Source organism: Amblyomma mixtum, chromosome 6 (genome assembly GCF_055824585.1).
Source record: "Amblyomma mixtum isolate Tamu chromosome 6, ASM5582458v1, whole genome shotgun sequence".
Taxonomy (NCBI): Eukaryota; Metazoa; Arthropoda; class Arachnida; order Ixodida; family Ixodidae; genus Amblyomma; species Amblyomma mixtum.
This window is the reverse complement of record NC_143017.1, coordinates 4,865,569-4,889,381: the sequence shown is the minus strand read 5'-3', so window position 1 is coordinate 4,889,381 and position 23,813 is coordinate 4,865,569. Positions and strand designations below refer to the sequence as shown.

The following is a 23,813-nucleotide window of genomic DNA, read 5'->3' as shown; positions in this document are numbered from 1 at the left end:
GCTTTCTTCTCGCGCTCGTACCCCTGCTGGGAACACAAGGGATAGAGAGCAAGTATTGTGCCTTTACTAGAGGCTGGAGCTGAAAGGGGATGCGACCATGGTGCCCTAAGCTGCCCTAAGCCGCGCTTACATCAATGCCAAATAATGCACCTTGAGTATACTTCGTGTGGCGCTTCGCCCTTAGCTTTTGCTTTGCCTTCTTTTTGTTTTGTTGGTTTTGTTTGGTTCTTGGATCCTGTGGTACACTTGCGCCCTTGTCGTTCCCTCTGTTTTTTGTTCTCCTCCCTGTAAAGAATTAAAGAAGTATAGACACGTAATTTTGGTGGCATGCTTTCTTCTCTACAATGATGCGGAAGACACCACTATGAATGAACCACCGTGGGATATTCGCCTACGACTGTCAAATAATTGATAAACAATTTTTTTTTTCTGTCGTGCTGTTTCGGTTTCGGTTTCAACACCCGTACGATGGCTGTGACGACAGTGTGTGCTTTTGTGTCACGTGAGGCATGGAAAAACGTCCATATAATCGCTGCTTCATCGTTTTAATTTACTGCAGTGCTGAAGCCATTCTTCAAGAGCCGGAATGACAACAAATGTGGAAGCAGCGATGATATGAACGTTTTTCATGTCTCACTTGACCTGTAAGTACACGTTGATGTCGTAGTGCTGAGTCGGCTGTTGAACCGAAACCGAAGCAGCACGAGAAAGAAATGCGATTATAAATTATGTAGCGGTAGTAGGAAGAATACCAGGTGGTAACCCATGTATAATAATGCCTTACGCATCAATACAAACAAGAAAACATGCACCCAAAATTTAATTTTTGTACTCTTTTAATGTTCAGTTGAAACCCTGCGCTCGTGCGTGGCGCTGTATAACATCTCACGTGTGCTCTATGCATAGAGTTAATATAACCAACTATGTCTCTATGTCTTGCTAGCCCAGCAAATGTCGAAGTGCTGGCTTCGTTGTAATATCCTGTCGTTGATTCTGGTCGATTTCTAATTTCTATGTACCTTTTGTTGTAGGGTGAAGGCATTTGCCGTTATCGATGGTTCGTCTTACCTGCACTTGAACAAGTTGCGCTTTGACTTTTCGTGTGTCTTTTTTTTTTACTCTACACAATGTGCGATCGCTCGGAGAGGAAGAGGCGCAAAGAATACCTGCATGAGGATCATGAATTTTCTGTGCCTGCATCGACGCGTCGCTACAGGCAGCGGCTAGAGGTCGTGAATGAAGCAGCCGCAACGGACGACGATACTGCCGAAGCTTCTGTAGCCTCTGGCGCTGTCACCGGTGGCTCGCCGTGTCCGTCAAGCAGCACTGAGAACAACGTGCCACCATCGCACGAAGACGACGAAAGCGCGTGTAGTGCCGGAGTAGGGGAATCCATGCACTATGAGGAAACTCTTGGTGCTACTCTGGATGAATACGGAGACGAAACTCTTCCCGGCTCTTCGACAACAAAAGCGGCCGCCATCGTGATGATTTTAGCCTTCGTGGTTGCACATGGGCTGCCATGGGACGCCGTTGACGGCTTGCTTCGGCTCATCAACGGACTGTTTGGTCTTGAGCGTGATGTACTGCCTCGGAGCAAATACCTGCTTAGGAAGCTATGGGCGCCTCAAGTGAGCGGCAGTGTAGAACACCACTACTATTGTGATGTTTGCGGCAGCCTTTTGCGCAGCGACTGTAGTGTGCCAGATCAGATGCGGTGTGACACGTGCAAACGAGCGCTAAGAAAATCGCAGCTGAAAGAACGAGGTTGTTTTTTTTCTATTCTTAACTTGAAAAAGCAACTTCTTCACAAAATCGAAACATGCAAGGATTTGATACTACAGCAAATGAGAAAGATAGAACAAAATTTTACAGAAGATGGAATCTGGGATATAACAACTGGAAATCTCTACAAAAACCTCCGGAGCCAAGGACACATCTCTTCTGGCGACCTCACTGTTACCATTAATACTGATGGGAGCCCGGTGTACAAGTCCTCAAAGACGTCGGTATGGCCGATACAGCTGATAATCAATGAGCTTCCTCCAAAGCTTCGCCAAAAAACTCCAGTCCTGGCTGGTCTTTGGTTCGGCCCGAAGCATCCAAATATGGGTGTCTTCATTGACAAATTTGTCGAAGCTATTACATCCGTTGGGACGCTTTTGTGGACATGTGGCCAAGAAACTATAAGGTCAGCTGTCCACGTGATTTGCTGCACACTGGATGCTCCTGCTCGTGCTGCAGTGGCCAACTACGTCCAATTCAACGGAAGGTTTGGTTGCCCATGGTGTGAAACATGCGGAGAAATGGTTCAAGGTATGATTTTCATTGTTTAACTATAATGAGAGGTCTTACTTGCATGATATCATACATCACTGTCTAAACATCAACCATGCAGGCCCCCACTTATCGTGGTACACAAGTGCTTTTATGAAATGCTTTAAGGACAAAAGACATGCGTATTTGGCAGCAAAACCATAATATGCCGCATCAAGAATTCGCATCGATTTTGTTAAAATCAGTAAGGTAAATGTTAGAAATACATGCAAATATTCACACAGCAACATTTTTACTTATGCTATTGATTATATAGCATATCAATAGTCCATATAATTAAACAATAGATTAATGTCTCTTGTTAGCCATAACCGTTTACAATGATGGCTTGATTTTGTGTCACGGTATGCATATCGCCACCTTTTTTGTTTCAGTTTTTACTTTCAAATTTTCTTATCAAAGTTCATTCCAGAACTAATTTCAAGTGCATGATTTCAGGTGCTCGGTGTTACCGTGAGGTTACCATAAAGAACCCAAGGACGGCAGCCGGTGTGCTTCAGGATATGGACCGGGCCCTTGAATATGGTGTACATGTGAATGGTCTGAAGGGGCCGTCGCCTCTGATCAATTTGAAAAATTTTGACGTCGTCAATGGCCTGGCAGTGGAGTACATGCATTGTGTCTTGCTTGGCGTTGCCAGGCAGATGACAGAGTATTGGCTGGACTCGACGAATTCTCATGAGCCTTTCTACATCGGTGAGTATTCCACTTACCAACCTCAATTGGTGATTGGACGGTATCACAGCATCATTTGTTTTATTTCTTTTCAAGCTATTTTCATGATACTACGGTATCGCAGTGTATACACAGTTTTACGGGGGGAGCGACTCTCAGGCTGGTACCTAGCTGTACTGCGACTGGCTTGCCGTTGCCATTCCCCATTAGCACCTTTGTTTCGATGAAAAGAAGCAATGTTATATGCAACGTACAGATCATGTGAAGCCGAGACCTTAAAATGCCACATGCGCATGACACTGTCAGCAGCACGTACTTTGTGTAACAGCACGCTGTAATGTAGTTTTTCCTAATGCAATGGTTCATGCTTAATTATATGGCTTGCTCGTAGGTGCATATTATTCGCTATTTTTTGCAGGCACTCCATCAACCGTAGCCACTTTGGACAAGAGACTTTTGAGTATCCGGCCACCTCACAGCTTCACACGGCTTCCGAGATCCCTGGTTAACCGGTGTTTCTGGAAGGCCAGTGAATGGAAACACTGGCTGCTGTGCTACTGCCTCCCAGTAACGCTTGGAGTTTTGCAGCCACGATTTTGGAAACATGCAGCTCTGTTGATGGAAGGAATCTACTCTTTGCTGATGATGGAGATATCAACAGCACGTCTTCAGCGTGCAGGTAAATTGGACCCATCCCACTTTTCCAAAGGAAGCATGATTACTACATGCTTTTATTTTCATAAAATGCGTGCAGGGAAAGTGAAACAAGGTGCTTAAATTTACCTGTTTCTTAGGTACGCAGATGCGATCTTAAAAGTCTGAAAATTAATTTCGCCGATTGTGCACGAGTCTATGGATGTTCATTGTTCGATTACATTCGCCTTCATGTGCATTAAGACAACAAGAAAATTGAAAGCTTTTTTCATAATTACATAAAGAGCTTAAGTAACTCATTTGAGCAGCTATTTTATATATTTCTTTTGAACACCTTATATGTGACAGAGAAACATGAGCATGAATTTGTTTACTTTTATTATTTTATTTACTATAGCTACATGACTTTTCTTTTTCAGAAAATCTGCTGACAGCGTATGTCTCAAAAACAGAAGAACTGTATGGGGCCCGCTTTATGACATTCAACCTTCATCAACTTTTGCACCTCACTTCAAGTGTCAAAAATCTCGGACCACTATGGGCTCATTCAGCTTTTCCGTTCGAAAGTGGCAATGGTAAAGTGACAAAAATGGTTAATGCTGCAAAGGGGGGCCCATCTCAAATCATAGAGAGAGTAATCATTGAGCAGGAATTAGAGCTAGCACTCCAGATGCTTTCTATGCCAGAAAAGGTTATGTCTTTCTGCTCTAGCTTGGTGGCCAATGGGACTACCAAAAAAACTCTTCGGGTTGGTGACGTGTGTCTCTTTGGTGCACCAGTAAAGGGATCTCTGACGCCACAGGAGCTACATGTGGTGTACAACACTTTGAGTGTGCCGATCAGCATCATAAATGAGTATCACAGAATCAGCTTCGAAGGCACTATAATCAACAGTGAGCAGTACAGAAAGGCAAAAAAAAAGCGACTCCTCTGCTGTACTGGCTTCGTATGGGGATTTTTTGCTTGTTCGCCACATCCTGCATGTGCTTGAACCAGATGTTGAACCTTCTGAGACAGTTCTTCTCATTTGTCAGAAGTTAGTTGTGGAGCAGAGCGGTGTAGAATTTCCTCCACACATTAGAGAGTGCGTCCGCTCACCTGTTACAACGTGTGCTGTGCTCAGGCCCTCAGATATTGCAACGCCGTGTTTGTTCATTGATATGAAGACTGAAGGACGATGTTATGTTTGTACACTGCCGAACATTATTGAGCGTGATTAAGCGAGGAATATGGTTTTAAGGAGTCACAATCGTGAAAACAGCGGAAACTGTACAAAACACGTAAGAATGGGCAAGAATGTGCAAGTTCCTTGTTTTATGTGATGTCATTTCATCCATATTAACCTCGTTTTAATTTGTTGTTTACTTGTATCCGCTGTTTGACTTGCTCTGCAGAGAATCCAGCAGTAAATCCTTGTCACTGCTTTAATTAACAGTATATTGTAATTAGCCCAAACTGCATATATGGAGTCTTGCTTGATGTGTTGATGGGGCTCCTCTAGCTGCCTGTCAAGGTTCTAGAGGACAGTGCTGCTCAGTGAGAGATGCACTATTGTAAGCCATCGTACGACGCAATTTCTCATCGGCGCCTACCCCCGTCGAGACGGCGGCAGTCGTCCCCTCGACTCAAGAGGCTCACGTGAATCTGGCTCGGTGCGCCGGTCGGTCCAGAGTGCACACCGCATCGCCTGCCTCGAGTGGCGCTCACGTGAATGTGGCTCGGTGCGTTGGTCGGTCCTCCTGCCTATCCTCTTCCATTTCATCCCGGCGCCGTCAGGACGCCGTTTGTGTTTGTGATGCTTTGTGTTTTCGCGAGTGCAGCGCGTCGACTCATCAGCGTCGGCGGCAAGAAGCGCAGCGAGAGTGCGTGGTGCGCGAGCGATCTGAGCGGACGTGCGTGCAAGACAGTGGGAACCCTTTTGAAGTGCGCGAACTTGAATTGTAACCACAATATATCCGTTTTTATTCCCCAAAAATTGTGTGTGCGTGGGTATTCTTACCCGCTCCCCCTTCCCTTTTTCGGTCATCACTAACATATCAGAAGTGGGATCAAAGCCAACAAGAACCGGAGAAGAGTGCGAATTCAGTGACTTGGGCGTGTGCACAGAGCGAATCATGAGCGATACACCTGGAGAAGGAGTGGACACCAGCGACGCCCAGGATGGCGCTAGGGCGAGCGAGAGCGTTACTGTGACGGAGCTGCTGAGCGCAATGCGTGAAAATACCGGCTTCTGACAAGCCTATTGGAGCGACTCGTCCTTCCATCAGGAACTCTAAGCGCGGCAACACCCAGCTATCATATGATGCATGACCTGAATAAGAACATCGCGGACTTCGAGGGAGGTGGAGACGCAGCATCGGCTAAGGAGTGGCTCAAAAACAACCAAATGCCGGCGACCTTGCACCGCTGGCCAGAAGAGTTTCGGTTAGAAACGGCTTAATGCCACCTCGTTGGACCTGCCAAGGACTGGCTGCGTTCACGCGTCGAGGTGTCCACGTCTTGGGAAAGTTTCTCATACCACTTCCGCCGCACCTTCTGTGGACAGACCCGAGCGGCAGAAAGGTGGAGAAAGATGCAGGAGCGCGTGCAGCAGCGCAACGAGAGCACGACGACATACTTCCACTCGAAGGTTCGCCTCTGTCGAGAGGCAAATCTCGACTTCTGCGACACCCGTGAGCAAGTGTTGACTGGCTTACGTTGAAGACAACTTTGTACGATGCTACTAGGACGCACCCACGAAGACGACGACGATCTCCTCCACGACATCATGGAGTTTGAGCGCATTGATCGTGAGCGGGAGCAGAGATTCGGCAGTACGCACAAGAAGAGGCCTTTCGGCGCGACCACCACGAGTAGCCCAACAAGACTTCCTGCACGGAAGAGCACCTACCAGTGGCCGAGCAAGGACTGGAGACCACCCCTGATGAACGATAAAGGCGAGATGAAGTGCTACAACTGCGGCCTATTCGGGCGCATCTCCCGCGACTGTCCAGGCGAAAGGCGTGAGATGCGATGTTTACGTTGCGGAAAAAGCGGGCACACTCAGCGTCACTGTTCTGAAAAAACTAAAAGCAACGAGACCAATGCAGTTACTGACTCCGAAGAGGAGAAAATCGTTCCGGGAGCTCTACTCAAGCAAGTGACATGGAATGGGACCACGGAACTCGTCGGCATGATTGCTAACGGGAGCTCCGGGTGCCTCTTGCGCGCGTCGGCGGTGGCACGCTGCGGCGCAGTGCTGACAAAAGATTCCACAGCGCTCTACGGTTTCGGCAGCCAAGGCATCCCGTCCGCAAGAGCGATTGGAAAGTGTTACGCCGACCTGCAAATCGACGGCGTCACAGGCAAGAACATTCCAATTTTTGTTGTCCCGGACGATACTTTGTCACTCGATTTAATCGTGGGCAGAACTGCCATACATAGCTTACGGAAGGCTTGGTGGTTGCCTCCGCTTTTGGCGTCAGAAGGAATGCCCATTCTGCCATTTAGAGCCGGTGAATGAGTCGAAATTGCGTGTGCAGACTACTGACAAGAGTGTCCTGCACCCTAACACAATCAACTGGATCTCACTGTCGATGGCATCTGACCTTTCCGGGCCGGTTTTGCATGGTACCTTTGGGAACGAAAATCTTCTTGCAATGAAAGATGGGGAAATCACCGTGCCGGTTTTTACGAGCGGAGACCAAGAAGTGGTTATCAGAAAAGGACAGCCATTCGGGCGCGTAACAGAGGATGTTGTTGGTGTACCTGAAGAGCTTGATCGCCGAGTGGACGAGCCAGAGATTCTCTGTGTGAGAGCAGATCGCCAACCAATTGAGGAGCAACAGGTGGAGGTGGGGCCCTCAGTGACCACAGAGCAGAAGGGTGAGCTTCTTTGCCTCCTAAACGAGTATCGGGAGTGTTTCGTCAACAATTTGAGCGAGCTTGGATGCACGGCCGTCCTGAAAATGGACTCCCTGCTTGAAGACAGGTTTGAAGTGTGTATTACATGTGACCTCGCCGATCAAGTAAATGTTCTTCAGAGAGGAGATGAAGAACTGCGAGAACTTATAACCGTTCTGGAGAAGCCTGAGAGCGCATGTACCAAAGAAGAGAAGGCGAAAGTAAAAGCCTGCCTTAGAGAAGGCAGGCTAGTGAGAGAACTCGAACAAGACGGAAGAACAGTGTTCTAGTTCGTACTACCCAAGTGCACGAGAAAGGCATTTGTGGTACAGTCTCATGATGTGATGGGACATTTCGCAGTCGACAAGACAGTCTCCAAACTTCAAGAGAACTTTTGGTTCCCGTGAATGAGGAATTACATCCGGAAGCATATTTCTCAATGTTTCCAGTGTATTTACAACAAAGCGCCTGCCGGCAGATGAGCCGGTCTTCTACATCCGATCCCACCAGGTAAACGACCGTTCGAGGCAATACACATGGATCACATGGGGCCGTTCGTCCCAAGCAAGACGCGCAACCAGTATCTACTTGTATTCATTGACAACCTCACAAGATTCGTGAGACTCATCGCTACACGCGACACTTCAACGAAGCACGTGCTCCGTGCACTGGAAGAGTTCGTCCTTGAAAGGGGCCTTCCATGAACTATTATTACCGATAGAGGCAGTTGTTTCACATCGCGCGCCTTCGAAGAATTTTGCACTGCGCGATCCATACACCATGTGCTCAACTCGACACGCCACCCACAGGCAAACGGCCTCGTGGAGAGAGTGAATAGAACCATTCTGCCGGTCCTTACGACTTCAATGGACGACCCAAGCCAGCGCGACTGGGACGCAAACCTTGGCAAGGCAGAGCGCGATATCAATAATTCCGTCAACAAGACATCTGGGAAAACACCGTTCGAGATGCTGTACAGATACCAGCCGAACTTTTACGGCGCCGCGCTGAAAAGAATTGTGAGCAGCGACGACTCCCGGTCCGGGAATCTCAAAGAAATGCGAACTCGTGCTCGTCAGCGCATTCTCGCCGAACAGAAGAAGGGCAAGACAGCCTACGACCGCAGACACTTCCCAGCGCGTCTCTTCAGTTCCGGCGACATCGTATTCATGACCAGAGCGCCTGAACAAACAGGGAAGCCGACGAAGGCTCAGCCGAAGTACAGGGGGCCTTTGTTGGTCACTCAGGTCTTACCGTCAGACACGTACAGGGTGACCGAGCTTGATCAGGGCAAGAGCACCCGTTTTGCGACCACCGCTCACGTTTCGCAGCTAAAAGGCTGGACGTCGACAACATCTCAAGATTGTCTCGAAGACGATGAGTTGTCAGCTGAGGAAGAAGAGAATGGGTCTGAGGCGGACAGTATACCGCTTCCGAGGCGTTCAACACGCAAGCGAGCGGTGAAGAGATAAACAGCATTTTACGAATCGTTTGAGCATGCAGGCAACTTCTGCTGACTGATGTTCCCGTCAGTTAAATATTTTTTACGTGTGCGTACTATTTCTGTTCGTTCTAAGCTTTTATTCGTTGGTTTTAACGAGGACGTTAAATTCTGTCAGGATGCCCGAATGTAAGCGATCATACGACGCAATTTCTCATCGGCGCCTGCTCCCGTCGAGACGGCGGCAGTCATCCCCTCGACTAAAGAGGCTCACGTGAATCTGGCTCAGTGCGCCGGTCGGTCCAGAGTGCACACCGCATCGCCTGCCTCGAGTGGCGCTCACGTGAATGTGGCTCGGTGCGTTGGTCGGTCCTCCTGCCTATCCTCTTCCATTTCATCCCGGCGCCGTCAGGACGCCGTTTGTGTTTGAGATGCTTTGTGTTTTCGCGAGTGCAGCGCGTCGACTCATCAGCGTCGGCGGCAAGAAGCGCAGCGAGAGTGCGTGGTGCGCGAGCGATCTGAGCGGACGTGCGTGCAAGACAGTGCGAACCCTTTTGAAGTGCGCGAACTTGAATTGTAACCGCAATATATTATCCGTTTTTATTCCCCAAAAATTGTGTGTGCGTGGGTATTCTTACCCGCTCCCCCTTCCCTTTTTCGGTCATCACTAACACTATCATGAATGTTTTCTTATTTTGGTTTGTTTTGTTGTAGCATTGATAACAGCTAGGTTGATTTTTAAGGCGGAAGCCTTTAATGCCTCATCGCTGTAAGGAGGAGTTGTTGACAGAAATGTCACGCTTTTCAATTGGTCGAAGTGGTCATGACGTCACAGAGCGCGAATTTCAAACGGGGCTAATTGTACTTTGGCTAGTAACCATGCAACCAATTAAAGGGATGGTATAGTGATGCTCCAAGTAAGAGGGTCTGAGTTCAGTTAATTAACCAATTAGCCTAATGAACATTTCTAGTAAGGCCAGAAAGATAAATAAAACCAAGTAGGAAATTGACCGAGTTGGGGAATCGAACCAGAGTCTCCGCAGCGCAAGACGAGCACGCTAACCACTCCGCCATGCCAGTTCGATGGTTTGGAATGAACAAAGGCACGTCTAGTGAATAAGGTGTCCTCGTTCACTCCCATCTTCCTGCCTTCCTTTAGGCTAGGTTAAGGTGTCCGAGATATTCCAGACAAATACATTTCCTTTTTCAAAAACTAATTTACCGACAAGCAAGGGGTAGAGCCGAATGGGCGATGGCATTCTGTGGATTCCCTGGCAACGTTGCAAGACGCTGACGTGTTCCACTATTGGAGGCGAAGCTTACATCTTAACCACACATCAGTGACACAAGTAGCAACACCGCGCTTAAGGGTTTCGCCTCGCCGCACTTTAGTAGGTCAACAAAGTGCACCCTTAATTTTTTTGTCCCTCTGCAGTGCTGTGGGGTATATCTGCTTCTTGATGTTATCATTGTTATTTTATGTATTGTCTTCTGTAAATAATATTTGATGTGTTTCTCTTATATGTAAGTAAACAAATTTTCTACTGTTACCATGTATGTGATTTTTTAAGACGTAATAAACACACATTTTCCGCATATCTTTTTCATGATTAATAAGACCGAGTCAATGCAATACTTTATGATCACTGGCCATATTTGACTGATTAACTGATTATAATTTTCAACTTTATATATTTATTCAGTGTCTTTAGCAAACTTGAATGAAATTCTTGTGAAATTTTGCCTGTGAAATTATACATTCAACAGATTAAGGACGAACAAACTATAGGTACGAATTTAGTGGTGTTGCATATAGCCACACAGTTTGGTTACCTTAACATCAGCTGCACAAGTGATCGATCGATGCATTCTATTTTTTCATGCCCAGTGCGATTATTAGACGTTTTTGTAACTGCACACCCAGGCCTTCCGAGTGACAAGTGGGATCCTCTACGGTCTTTGTGGATGAGGCCTATATGATAGGCTTCAATAAAAGACAATGTATGACGCCAGTGCGATTTTACGCCAGCTGTATGATGTCTTTACGACGCTGCGTACGAGCCCTACAAGGTTCAGTCTGCTATACGAGGCCGTGTATGACGGCTACGAGTTTTTACGCGATAATTGAACGAGATCTCTAAGATGTCTCGTTCATATGTACGAGACGTGGTGCATATGAACGAGACAACGTAGAGATCTTGTACAGTTGTACGAGGCATCATAGAAGCTTTACGAGACATCATAGAATTCTTGTACAAATCGCCCCATCTCGTAGATACCTCATTCATAACACATACATCTCCTACAATTCTCGTTCATTTCTCATACATTTTTTCAGTAGGGATATCTCTCCTTTTAATTTGTTGTGTTCTACGCGTGCCTATAGTCTGTGTTTTCCTTGGTGTTTTCACTTCTTTTATTGGCTCCCTTCCTTTAAAATATAAACACGGCTTCGTTTTTTTTTATTTCTTTGTTCCTTTCCTCGAACCTGCACGCGAAAGCATTCCCCTTCAGCAGTCGGGGACGCGTCACACCGATTCGCGACAATTTGGCGTCCGCGCGACGCCAAATTGTCGCGCGGCAACGCTAAAGGAGTTGGTTGAATTAGGCGAAAAGATGGGGTTGAGAGATGCCGAACAGTGTTCGTGGGTTTCCGCTGAGCAGGAGAAGGAACGCGCTGCACCTGCAGCAGAACGTGAGCACGAAAAGGCCCAAGCAGAAGCCCAACGCGAGCATGCAAAGTTGCTAGCAGAGGCTGAAGAGCGCAGATTGCAGCTCCAATTAAGGCTCGCAGAAGCTGGTGGGGGTAATCGAGAACCCGCACCGGGGCCCTCAGCTGCGGTTAGCCCACACAAGTTGATCCCGCTTTTCGACGACCGCAGGGATGACTTAGATGCATACCTCAATCGTTTACAGCGTATCGAAGCAGGGCACAGCTGGCCTAAGGAAAAATAGGCAACAGCACTCAGTATGTCTTTGACTGGGGAGGTTTATTGTCTCCAGCAGACTCAATGGATTACAATAAATAATAAATATTATGATAAGGCAAAACTAGCCCTGCTCCAACATTTTCGGTTCACAGCAGATTGTTATCGCGAAAGGTTTCGTGAGAGTAAGCCGCTAGAGGTCGGGAACGGCTACGACATGCAATGATCTACGTGACTTGGTGGTGGTCGAACAGTTCATGAGGAACTGCCATACACGTATAGCGATTTTCCTGCGAGAAAGAGAATGCAAGACGATGGACAAAAATTCAGGGGGCACTTTGACTGTCTAAAGTGCGTAGAGGCGAAAGCGTTTTCCGCACCACTTTCAGTGCTTCTGTGGCACTGGTGGCGTCACATGTAATTGAGTACTAATTACTAAGTGATGACAAATCACTAATTAATGGTTAATTACTGATTAATGCATGAATACTAATTAACTGCTAATTAAGCTTAAGCTTCGCCTTTTGGAGTGGAACGCGGCAGCGTGTTGTAGCGCTGCCAGGTAGTCCACGGAACGCCACCACCCGTTCGGCGCGATGCCTTGCCGCTTCAACACAACGGTTTTTGAGGAAAGGAAATGGCGCAGTAAATCTCTGTCATCTCGGTGCACACCTGAACCACACCGTAGAGGAACGGAGGAAGTGGGAGTGAAAGACGAAGACGAAGAGCGCTGCGAACGGCAGCTTATCTTGATCGAGCTCCTGCTTTTTCGAAATAATTTGTGCTTCTGTGGCCTTCAAGGCAACCTCGCCGTCCCAGGCGATGGCGGATGACCCGCCGCCTCTGCTGCCTTCTGTGGTTAGCAGTGCGAACCGCACAGATCAACCTGGATGCAGTATGGATCTCCCCTCAGAGCTCCCGGGGTCGTCTAGTTTCTCCGACTCGGATGACATGGAGTTCGACGGTGGCTACACCGAGATTGTGAGTCGGCGCCTGAAGAGGAAGCTTTCCAAAACCCCGACTGAGTGTGGGCCCAGTGTGCGTACGAAGCGGGCTAACAAGTCCATTGTGACCACGAAGATTCCTAACCAACACAGTGTGAGCAAGAAGACTGCTAACGAGGCCAATGTAAGTGAGCAATCTCTCACTTACACAATTTCATACATGCCTGTTGAGGATTTAGAGAATCTCAACTCCATCAACAGGCAGACTTTGACTCTTCTTCTTGAACGACTGGTTCCGGGCCAAGTCAAAGAAGTGCGTATTAATGCAAGAAGGAATATCCTCTCTGTTGATGTCTCTAGCCAGGCCACCCTGGAGAAGTTGAAGACCGTGTCTGTCCTTGGCAACATACGAGTCCGCTCGTTCTTCGCTCATGGACTTAACACTACTGCTGGTGTGATTTCTGACGTGGACATAGAGATCAAGGATATGGACTTGGTGCAACTGCTATCAAGTTCTGTTCGCATAACTGACATCCACCGTTTCGGCCAATCACGGTGTGTCAAACTAGTGTTTGAGGGTACTACTTTACCATCCCATGTGAAAGTGGGTTTTGTGAGGCACCCAGTGCGTCCTTATGTGCCCCGACCGGTGCAGTGCCGAAAATGCCAGAAGATTGGACATGTAAGTGCTGCGTGTACGAGCACTAAAGCATGTCCGCGTTGTGGTGGCGTGCACGAGGGACCTACATGTGCGATTGAGCCTCCAGTTTGTGCCAACTGCAAAGGTCCTCATGAGGCAACGTCTAGGGAATGTCCGAAGATGAAAACAGAGATGAAGATCTTGAAGAAAATGGTGAGAGACCATTCTACTCACCGAGAAGCAGCAATCGCGGTACGTCGCTCCAGGAGGAGGACACGAAACCGGCAGAAGAAATTGAGCTCAGTAAATGACGTGTCAATACATCAGGAGGACCGAGACCACTCTGCCGCGCAGAAGCCACCGCCTCCAGCTCCGCAAGAGCCAAGACTGTCAACCACCCAGGAGGACTCCGCAGAGTGGCCACCTCTACCATCGCGTACTGTAAGCTCTGTGACACGTCCGCCGGTGCGTCCGCCGGATGTGTCTACAACAGATGATCAAATCAGGGCGATGCTGAAACAGCTGATAGGCACCTTACGGCTGATAATTGCTGGAGTGGACACGCCAATTGCTAAGGCTGCTGTCCAAATTTTAGACGCTATTGAACCGGTGCTTGCAACCCTTTAATAGCAGTCAAAAATTATGGCTCTACCGTCGTCAGCACCCTCACTACAGGAGAGAATCTCTCGATCGGCGGTATTACAATGGAATGCTCGAGGTCTGCGAGGCCGCCTAGCAGATTTCAGGCAGAGGATTTTCAAGTACCGATTTCCAGTGCTTGTAATATGTGAGCCTAATATCACATCTCCTTTTCGACTGTCTGGTTATGAAAGTTTCCTCTCTGAAGCGGCTGGGCATTTGAGCAAGGTACTACTATGCGTCCGTCGTGACCTCACTTACATTCGGCATCAAATTCCTGGGGGCAGTAGCAACGAGTATGTTGCAATCACTGTGACTCTGAATGGGCGCACAATCTCTATTATAGGTGGCTACATACCACCAAGGGGTAGATTTGATGCCCTACGACTACAATCGCTACTCGACAGCGTTTCAGAGCCCCATATAATAGTAGGAGATTTCAATGCGCATCACCACGGCTGGGGAAGCGCCATTACGAACGTTCGAGGACGGGATATCGCCACGTTCATGGACAATGCAGGTCTTGTTTTGCTCAATGATGGCGCGCCGACATTTCTACGAGGGACTACCTACAGCAGCTGCCTGGACCTTGCATTTGTATCCAGGCGCCTCTCATCGTTCGCAACGTGGTGTGCTGATATTGAAACTTATGGAAGTGACCACATACCAACGTATGTGCAGCTACGGTGGTTTCACCGTCTTCCAAATGCCAAAATACGTTGCACCGACTGGAGTGCTTTCCGCATTGCTCTAGAAGAAACCTGTGGTAACCTCGCTGATCCAACAGATGTGGAACAGCGTATTATTTCGGCCATACAAGATACAACGCGCAACATCTCGGCGCCCAATTCCACAGCTCCAGTGGATGTGATCTACGCGCAGCTTCGGGCGATTCGTCGGCGCGCAGAAAGAAAATACCGGAGGACAAAGGATGTCTCGGATCTCCGGGCCTCTCGACGTGCCCAGAAGCAAATACAGCGCTATTTGGAGAACCTAGGCAAACAACGGTGGCGGTCATTTTGCAGCAGATTGGATCCCCGCAAACCACTCTCCAAAATCTGGCACGTCGTTCGAGCACTGCCGACATTTCCCCAGCAGAAACACCCTTTCCGTGCATTGGCACTTTATGAAAGACGTCAAGAACTAGAGGTGGCAGAGGATTTCTGTTCGAGAATTGCCGGAAGCGCTTCTTCACCTCGGCAGCATCGATGTGCTCCCCCCACGATGGACGATCGACTGGACATCCCCTTCACAATTCAAGAACTGAAAGCGGCTCTTTCTGCTTGTACACATCCTTCGTCCCCAGGACCTGACGGAATAACATACAATGCGCTTCGTCATCTAGGCCCACAGGTAATGGAAGCCCTCTTAACATTGTTCAACCACTCTTGGGCCTCTGCCACTGTTCCACAGCAGTGGAAAAGAAGCCGCATTGTGGCCTTGCTCAAACCAGGGAAATCGCCACTCGACTTAGCATCCTACAGACCAGTAGCTCTGGCAAGTTGTATTGGCAAGACGATGGAGCGTATGGTGCTAACCCGTCTAGAATGGTTCCTTGAAAAACGTGAACTGTACCCTTCCACAATGACGGGTTTCCGCAAAGGCCGGTCTGCCATCGACAGTGTAATTGATCTCGTGTCAACGGTAGAACATGAAAAACGCCGTCACAGGTTGACTGCTGCTCTTTTCCTCGACATCAAGGGCGCATTCGATAATGTTCAGCATGATGCAGTACTAAATGCACTCGATGAATGTGGCATAGGCGGACGTCTACACAATTGGATTGCAAGCTATTTGACAAACCGGACAGTCTACATGAAGACTCTTGAAGGTGACACAGCAGATCATCATGTTGCTCGTGGTGTTCCTCAGGGAGGAGTGCTTAGTCCAACGTTGTTCAATCTCGTGCTCATTGGCCTTTTCAAACAACTGCCGAAGACTGTTTCGATATCTGCCTACGCAGACGATATTTGCATATGGACATCAAGTGTCACGCGTCCCCAAGTGCAAGCAAGATTGCAGCGTTCGGTTTCCATTACGTCTGCGTACTTGCGCCGTCAGGGGCTTGAACTTTCGCCAACTAAAAGCGTAGCATTGGCTTTCACACGCAAGTCAATGGCGTGGTATCCGGTCACAATCGACGGGCAAATTGTTCCATACGTAACACATCACAAATTCTTAGGTGTTACGATAGACCGTGACCTGTCCTGGACGAAGCACATTTCTGTGCTCAAGAAAAAGCTCGACAGCTTTGCAAGTATTGTGCGGTGTATGGCAGGAAAATGTTGGGGTCCCTCTGAGCGATCTTTACTACATGTGTACCAGGCGCTGGTAGTCGGTCTTCTCAGATACAGTGCACCCGTTCTCTCGGGAGTCAGACTATCAGGCCTGCATGTGCTTGAAAGCGCGCAGGCTCGTGCTTTAAGAGTATGCTTGGGTTTGCCATGTAAAACTTCTACATGGGGCACATTTTATGAGGCCCGAGCCTGCCCAGCACGAATTTATTTTCAACAGGAGCCACTTCGTGTGCATTTGCGGCATCTGACCAGGCATCGTCATCACCCCCTGACCAACATTAGTGCGGCGCGTCCAGATGCAGCCTTTTCCAGAGCCCTTAGGATGCAGCGCAATGCGGTGCCTTCGAACTATGCGCCACACCAGATTGCGGAGGTGCCACTTTGGGCAGTACCAAAACCATCTATACGGACAACAATCCCAGGGATAACAAAGAAGACGCACATTCCAACAGTCGGACTGAAACAGCTGGCGCTGTCATACATTACATCTATGTATACTAACACCCAGCATGTTTTCGTGGACGGATCCGTGACGACCACTTCTTCAGCTGCAGCGGTGATAGTGCCAGGAAATGCCTCATGTCACCGTTTCAGGCTCATGCACAAAACGTCCTCTACGGCAACGGAATTGGCAGCCATACGAGAAGCCGTCCTTTATATTGGTCACCAGCCAGCGCAGCAATGGACTATATTCGGCGACTCGAGATCGGCACTGCAGGTCGTACAAACTTATCTAAAACCAAGGGCATGCGAGCAGCTGGTTCAACAAATTGTGGTTTTGTTAGCCGAAGCTTTCCACCGCGGCCATATCATAAAGTTTCAATGGATACCGAGCCATTGCGGCATAGCGGGAAACGAGCGTGCTGACGCCGAGGCTCGGATGGCACATAGTGATGGTGCTTTCATTGAGATAGCCTTTTCTAGATCAGACATTGGAGCCTTGTTGGCGCATTTAATGCAAGCGGCAATGCAGTCGCACTGGCATGATTCGAGTCATCAACAGGACCGCGTCTGTAAGCTTGACGCTGGCTCACGATTACATTTGCCATCTATGGTGGTGCGACGTCATGGGACTTTACTCCACCGGCTACGGCTTGGCGTTGCCTACACCAAACACTATCTTCACAAGATCGGCATCGAAAGTAACCCAAATTGCGCACAGTGCCACACTCCAGAGACTATTGGACACCTTCTTTGCGAGTGCCCGAACTATACTGCTGAAAGAACAACATTGGAGGCGACCGTGAAACGACTGGACTCTCGCCCCCTCTCTGAGGAAACTCTTCTGGGCGCCAGGACGAGACGCTCTGATTGGTGCCGTGTGACAAAGGCCCTGCTCAACTTTTTGTGTGAAACAGGCCTGGATACTCGTCTGTGACCGCCTGTGCACAACCTACATGGTTAATGACATGTGTCGGTGTTTGTTTTGCTGACACCAGTTTTATGAGTTTTATGTGCGTCTACTCACCGCGATGCGAGTGCCAGCCAGTGTGGTGTGTGTGGTGTGTGTGTGTGCAGACATCACCCGAGAAACTCATTGTATTATGCCATCATCAGCCTTCATTCGCACTTTCCTTTTCCTCCTCTTCCCTTTCCCCTGTGTGGAGTAGCAGGCCAGGGCCATGTTACCACCGGCCGACCTCTCCACCTTTCCCTCATTAAAAATTCCTTTCTCTCTCTGGGAGTGAAAGAAGAAAGACGAAGATGGCCCGTAATGAAGAAAATGAAAATTGTATTTGAGGAAAGAAAATTACGCAGTAACTGTCTCACATATCTCGGTGGACACCCGTCAAAATTCAAATTCAAAGGGGGGGGGTGCACTTTTTGACCTAAAGTATGGTCACTGATGTGTGGTTAAAATGTTAAGCTTCGCCTCTAAGAGTGGAACACGAGAGCGTCTTGCAACGCTGCCAGGGAGTACATAGAACGCCATCGCCCATTCGGTTCTACGCCTCGCTCGTCGGTAAATTGGTTTTTGAGGAAAGGAAATGTATTTCTCTCTCATATCTCGGTGGACACCTAAACCTCGCCGGAAGGGAAGGGAGGAGGATGGCAGTGAGCGAAGACACCGTATTCACTAGACGTGCCTTTGTTCATTCCAAACCATCGAGCTGGCATGGCGGAGTGGATAGCATGCTCGTCTCGCACTCCGAAGACCGGGGTTCGATTCCCGAGCTCGACCAATTTCTTACTAGGTTTTATTTATTTATATGGCCTGACTAGATAAGTTAATTAGGCTAATTGGGTAATTAAGCAATTAACTAAGCTCAGTTCCACTTACTTGGAGCATCACTATATGGTCCCTTCAATTGGTTGCATGGTTACTAGCCAAAGTACAATTGGCCCCGTTTGAAATTGGCGCACTGTGACGTCACGACCGTTTCGACCAACTGAAAAGTGACATTCTCTGTCGACAACTGCTGCTTACAACGATGAGACATTAAAGGCTTTCGCCTTAAAATGGCTGAGGCAGCAGACAACTTTCTAGTGGCCCAGCGGCAAAGAAACTTGTCTGTGTTCAAAGATCCGTTCGAGATGGGCATTACAAAAGAGCAGGATGCTCCATTGAATAGACAGTCAGTAAGGTGCCTCCTTTGTAATCGTCTAGGACATAAGGCTGCCGATTGTCGCTCAAAGCCAAAACAGGTTTATTGCGTTTATTGCCGGAAAACAGGGCATGAAGTAAGTTCTTGCTCAAGAAAGCAAGAAAATCAAAACCAGTCGTTCTGTTGTATCCAGCCACAGAGTGTTGCTCTCGAAGCGATGTCCACAACGACAGGTATGCTTGAACAAGCTAAGGATAGGGTGGTGGTCGGGCTTGTCCGGGAAAATCTTTCAGACGCACAACACATGCCTGTTTTAGAGGGAGAGCTCCGTGGCCTACCCGTACGTGTTTTACGGGACACGGGGAGCAATACTGGTTGTGCGGAGGGCCCTAGTTCCTGACTCAGCTCTCACCGGCTCGAGTTCTACAGTGTTCCTCATTGATGGTAAAGTTCCCGAGGCAGAAGTCTATATCGCTTCTCCTCATTTCACTGGGACGGCCCTGGTGAAGTGCAAGTCTAGTCCCTCCTGTGCGCACGTCATCCAGTTTATTCAACTCCATGAGCATCCAACGTTTACACGGATCAACTAATGCCTTTAACAAATCTTTTTTGCCAGCCGCTATTCAAGACTGGAATCGGCTTCCAGAATCGGTTGTCATTGAAAGCGCTCCAGAAAGGTTTAAAGAACGTCTGATGTGTTATCTTGCTGTATAAATGGTTTCATTTCCTTTTCGTGACTTTATTTCTCTTTATGCTTTTGTTGTGTGTGTGTTTTCTTGTTTGTTCTACTTCTTTTTTTTTAATTCTTTTTTTCCCCACCAATGTGAGTCATGATGAATGTACTACTCCCCCCCCTTATGTAATACCCCCTCCCAGGGGCCTTTAAGGGTCTAATAAATGATGATGATGATGATGATGGAGACCCCGTTGTACAATGTCATAATTGGAAATATACCAGAGGCCAGTGAGCCGTGAAATCCAGACACTAATTGGAAGAAATCAAGGCCCTCAGCTAAATTCCGTCCCGGTATAGTCAATGACGGAGGATGTGCCCAATGTACATACAGTGCTATTATACGGTGTTTGTAATCTGTGCAAATGCATTGTAGTAGAAGTTGTGCTTTGTTTTCTTCTTCTTTCGTTCTGAGGTTATGGATTGCTCAGCGTGTACATTTTCACTTGTATGGTATAGACGTGTTTAAAGTTTATCTCTGATGTTTTGTATGTTAGGAGAAGGTAATTGACGCCAACCAAGTAAATACATGAAAAACACGACGTTTCGGGACCGGCTCGAACCCTTCTTCACGGTGTGACTACGGGCGAGCGCAGCTTGCCTTTTTAAGCACCTGCGTGGAGAACCTCTGGGTCAATGGCCGCAGCCCATGGACGTAGCATGAGGGGAGTGTCCCTAAGGAACGATTAAACTTCTCTCGTGTTTGCTGAATGTGCCACGACTCGAGTAGAAGCCTCCTGCGTGGGGTAGCTTCCGTTTCCAATACAATGGTGCTGTCAAAGTCATTTGGATGGTCGCACCCTTCGCAGTGATCGGCCACGGCGTTGCGTTGACGATCCATGTGGTGGACGTCCGCTTTGTGTTGGCTCATCCTTTCCGCGAAGATCTTCGTTTCCCCTATGTACGACGCCGGGCAGACGGAACACGGAATTTTGTACACGACGACCTGGGCCTTTTCTCTGGGCTGCCGGTTTTTCGGGCGGGGAGAAGGCGACTGATAGTGCTGGTCGGCTTGTGCGTTGCCAGCACCACTTCTTTTCCGAGAATGCGAGCCAGCGTCTCGCTCACGCCTCTCACGTAAGGGATGCAAGCACGTTTTCGCTTCTGGTACGCGCCTGAGGAAATAATAGATCGGATTTTGTTTTGCCTTTCTTGTTTCCTGATAATGCGCCGGATGAATGAGCTTGGGTAGCAGTTCTTTTGGAGGTCAGAAGGTGTGCTGGCAACGCACAAACCGACCAGCACTATCGGTCACCTTCTCCCCCGCCCGAAAAACCGGCAGCCCAGAGAAAAGCCCCAGGGCGTCGTGTACAAAATTCCGTGTTCCGTCTGCCCGGCGTCGTACATAGGGGAAACGAAGAACTTCGCGGAAAGGATGAGGCAACACAAAGCGGACGTCCGTCACATGAATCGTCAACGCAGCGCCGTGGCCGATCACTGCGAAGGGTGCGACCATCCAATTGACTTTCACCGCACCATTGTATTGGAAACGGAAGCTAACCCACGCAGGAGGCTTCTACTCGAGTCGTGGCGCATTCAGCAAACACGAGAGAATGTTAATCGTTCCCTGGGGACACTCCCCTCATCCTTCCTACATGGGCTGCGGCCATTGACCCGGAGGTTCTCCACGCAGGTGCTTAAAAAACCAAGCTGCGCTCGCCCGTAGTCACACCGTGAAGAAGGTTCCGAGCCGTTCCCGAAACATCGTGTTTTTCATGTATTTTACTTGGTTGGCGTCAATTACCTTCTCCTAACATTAAATTTCCCAACCAGACAGACTTCTGTCGAATGTTTTCTTTTGATGTTTTGTATAGTTTTCATTTTGCGTTTGCCAGATGTATAGTGTTTGACCCCATGTGTTCACCCCTGTGTGCGAGTTTCCATGTGCCTCCCTGTGTGACTGTGTACAGTACCTTCGTGTACTTCGGCGAAATCTAACTTGTCTCTTTACTACATAAACAGAAGTGTTGTGTGCACCGAAGTCAGTTTTTTCTGTGAAAAAACTTTTCCGAAGGGGGGGTATATGTGATGTGCACACCACACTGGTGAGGGATTTTTCGAACGCTGCGTATCGGCAGTGGTGCGTCGGACAGCGGAGCGCCGTACGTGCCAGCCCCGCGTTGCGCGTGGGCTCGTGCGAGTGGTGTGCGCGAGGCAGGCACGAGGAGCGTAGAGCTGCGTGTCAGCAAACCGAGGTGTTGAGGAAGACACCGTAGCACAAGTCTGGTCGTTCAAGCGTGGAAGTGGCAGCGGTCGGGCGTTGGGTTCGAACTGCCGGTGACTTCCCTTGAATCATCGACGCAAGACCATTAAGCCTCGTTCAAGCGTGGAAGTGGGAGCGGTCGGACGTTGGGTTCGAGCTGCCGGTGATTTCCCTTGAATCATCGACGCAAGACCATTAAGCCTCGTACAAGCGTGGAAGTGGCAGCTGTCGGACGTTGGGTTCGAGCTGCCAATGACTTCCCTTGGATCACCGAGGCAAGAGCTTTAAGCCTCCTTCAAGCGTGGATGTGGCAGCCGTCAGACTTCGGGTCTGTGTTGCCAAGGCTTCCTTGGATAGGCTCCACAAGACTACGGTGTTTACGGAACGCCGTCGACAGGACCCGGCTGCAGTTCTCCTGCTGCAGCTGCCCAGTTCTTGGGGGCGACTGACAAGAGTTCGTCAGCGTCTGCCGTGTCGTCTCCGTTCCTCATCTTCTGGCTCTCTACCACGCCTCCCTGGACGTAACGCCAGAGACGCACCGCAACTCGCCAACCCGCGTCTGTGCTACCTACAAGGCATTCCCGCACCACCTGGGACGCTTTGAATCCGGTGAACTCTCTCCTTTTAATTTGTTGCGTTCTACGCGTGCCTATAGTCTGTTTTCCTTGGTGTTTTCACTTCTTTTATTGGCTCCTTTCCTTTAAAATACAAACACGGCTTCGTTTTGTTTTGTTTGATTTCTTTGTACCTTTCCTCAAACCTGCTCGCGAAAGCGTTCCCCTTCAGCAGTCGGGGACGCGTCACACCGATTCGCGACAGTGGTATCCTTCTTACAACGCGCCGAAGCTACCTGCCAGCTCGCAAGGCTTTGCATACACGACCAACAGGGCCAGGACGCGCAACGCTACAGCCTACGGAGGCGGCATGTTAAATGCCCGCCTGCTCATCTTGTCTGGGTTTGGTCCCCGATCTGACAACGCGGATTAAATGAAAAGGACTTGCCCTGCTAGTTCGGTCCCTACCGAATTGTGTCACGCCTTGGAGCCCTGAATTTAGAAGTCGTTCCTCACGAGACTCAACAATCTCGATGGCACCACCGCCCTAAGTTGTTCGACGTAGTTCGCCTGAAACTCTACTGCGAAAGGGAGCACTAACTCTGCTCGAGAACCCTGTGTTTGTTTCGGCATCGGGTCGATGCCTTCGGAGGAGGGGGCTAATGACGCCAGCGCTCGTTTATACATAAGCGCCAATCAAAAAGAGGAAGTGTGTGTTGTGGAAGTGTTCTGGAAGCGCACGTCCTGGGCAGCGCCGCTGTTGACCCTCGGCCGCTTATTACCAGCGTGACAATATGTCTGCATCTTACTGAGAGCCAACACTATGTGATATTGTGTAACAGGGCGTTGAAACGTTCTGGGAGCTTCGTATTTGCTTCACAGTTGTATACACACAACTAATGCAAGACATTTCTTCTTTTTTGAGGACTTGCCATATAGCACGTATATCATAAACGTCTGCTGCAATAACAAAAGCCCAAATAGAATGTTTATTCTCGATGCGTGCGGGATGAGAGAGGATCATAGTACGGGTGGCTGCAAAACTTCTCGGAACACAGGAATTGCAACAAAGCTTAATTGCTCAGCTGCACAAGCATGTAGCCACAAACTGCACTGTGTGCATAGTCCACTCCTCAGTTCATGGCTTATGCTCTATAGCAAGTGAGGAAATTTAAGTGGCTTATGATTTCGGCGTTCCAGAAAGATTTGTTACCACTCGCACATTGGTAACCGTGCACAAGTTCGCGCATTCTTTGTCAGCATTCAGGTAACTATTCTCCTTCGAGTACCAACAGTACACAAAAGGCAGAATAAATCGTTTTTTTATTCTCCTTGGAGCGC

The 23,813-nt window shown here is 48.7% G+C and overlaps 2 pseudogenes; both read left to right on the top strand.

Annotated features, from left to right (window-relative positions):
* Nucleotides 1-1,191: 1,191 nt before the first annotated feature.
* LOC149338120 (uncharacterized) lies at nucleotides 1,192-4,921 on the top strand (annotated as a pseudogene).
* A 31-nt stretch (nucleotides 4,922-4,952) lies between these two features.
* On the top strand, nucleotides 4,953-22,905 carry LOC149338119 (uncharacterized; annotated as a pseudogene).
* The last annotated feature ends 908 nt before the right edge of the window (nucleotides 22,906-23,813 follow it).